The sequence below is a fragment of the Schistocerca piceifrons genome, unplaced genomic scaffold (assembly GCF_021461385.2).
Source record: "Schistocerca piceifrons isolate TAMUIC-IGC-003096 unplaced genomic scaffold, iqSchPice1.1 HiC_scaffold_351, whole genome shotgun sequence".
Classification (NCBI taxonomy): domain Eukaryota; kingdom Metazoa; phylum Arthropoda; class Insecta; order Orthoptera; family Acrididae; genus Schistocerca; species Schistocerca piceifrons.
In genome coordinates this window covers 7,501-9,218 of record NW_025728572.1, presented here as the reverse complement: position 1 = coordinate 9,218, position 1,718 = coordinate 7,501, and the positions used below count along the sequence as shown (strand labels likewise).

At 53.0% G+C, this 1,718-nt stretch overlaps 1 non-coding gene across 1 annotated transcript in view; it reads left to right on the top strand.

The window, feature by feature from the left end:
* The first annotated feature begins 210 nt into the window (after nt 1-210).
* LOC124746561 overlaps nt 211-1,718 on the top strand; it is a 1,909-nt gene continuing 401 nt past the window's right edge. The window contains exon 1 of the ribosomal RNA XR_007011379.1: nt 211-1,718. This exon is cut by the window's right edge and continues 401 nt beyond it. This is a non-coding gene — a ribosomal RNA (small subunit ribosomal RNA).

Here is a 1,718-nt window from a genome sequence, read left to right as displayed (position 1 = left end):
ACTCCGGGCGATTGCGCCTCTCTCGAACCCGACCAAGTACTTGGGACGGCGCTGCGCGCCGCCGGGACCTGAGAGGGTTTCGAGGTGTATTGTGCAGGGGAGCTCAGCCTCCTCCTGTTTGCAGAATGATTGAGCGGACGCTTGCGTGTTCGCGCGGGCCCCCGGGACACACTCCCGGGCGGCCGGCTGCTCAGCTCTAGTTGACGCAGCTCCCTGGTTGATCCTGCCAGTAGTCATATGCTTGTCTCAAAGATTAAGCCATGCATGTCTCAGTACAAGCCGCATTAAGGTGAAACCGCGAATGGCTCATTAAATCAGTTATGGTTCCTTAGATCGTACCCACGTTACTTGGATAACTGTGGTAATTCTAGAGCTAATACATGCAAACAGAGTCCCGACCAGAGATGGAAGGGACGCTTTTATTAGATCAAAACCAATCGGTCGGCTCGTCCGGTCCGTTTGCCTTGGTGACTCTGAATAACTTTGGGCTGATCGCACGGTCCTCGTACCGGCGACGCATCTTTCAAATGTCTGCCTTATCAACTGTCGATGGTAGGTTCTGCGCCTACCATGGTTGTAACGGGTAACGGGGAATCAGGGTTCGATTCCGGAGAGGGAGCCTGAGAAACGGCTACCACATCCAAGGAAGGCAGCAGGCGCGCAAATTACCCACTCCCGGCACGGGGAGGTAGTGACGAAAAATAACGATACGGGACTCATCCGAGGCCCCGTAATCGGAATGAGTACACTTTAAATCCTTTAACGAGTATCTATTGGAGGGCAAGTCTGGTGCCAGCAGCCGCGGTAATTCCAGCTCCAATAGCGTATATTAAAGTTGTTGCGGTTAAAAAGCTCGTAGTTGGATTTGTGTCCCACGCTGTTGGTTCACCGCCCGTCGGTGTTTAACTGGCATGTATCGTGGGACGTCCTGCCGGTGGGGCGAGCCGAAGGCGTGCGACCGCCCCGTGCGTGCTCGTGCGTCCCGAGGCGGACCCCGTTGAAATCCTACCAGGGTGCTCTTTATTGAGTGTCTCGGTGGGCCGGCACGTTTACTTTGAACAAATTAGAGTGCTTAAAGCAGGCAAGCCCGCCTGAATACTGTGTGCATGGAATAATGGAATAGGACCTCGGTTCTATTTTGTTGGTTTTCGGAACCCGAGGTAATGATTAATAGGGACAGGCGGGGGCATTCGTATTGCGACGTTAGAGGTGAAATTCTTGGATCGTCGCAAGACGAACAGAAGCGAAAGCATTTGCCAAGTATGTTTTCATTAATCAAGAACGAAAGTTAGAGGTTCGAAGGCGATCAGATACCGCCCTAGTTCTAACCATAAACGATGCCAGCCAGCGATCCGCCGCAGTTCCTCCGATGACTCGGCGGGCAGCCTCCGGGAAACCAAAGCTTTTGGGTTCCGGGGGAAGTATGGTTGCAAAGCTGAAACTTAAAGGAATTGACGGAAGGGCACCACCAGGAGTGGAGCCTGCGGCTTAATTTGACTCAACACGGGAAACCTCACCAGGCCCGGACACCGGAAGGATTGACAGATTGATAGCTCTTTCTTGATTCGGTGGGTGGTGGTGCATGGCCGTTCTTAGTTGGTGGAGCGATTTGTCTGGTTAATTCCGATAACGAACGAGACTCTAGCCTGCTAACTAGTCGCGTGACATCCTTCGTGCTGTCAGCGATTACTTTTCTTCTTAGAGGGACAGGCGGCTTC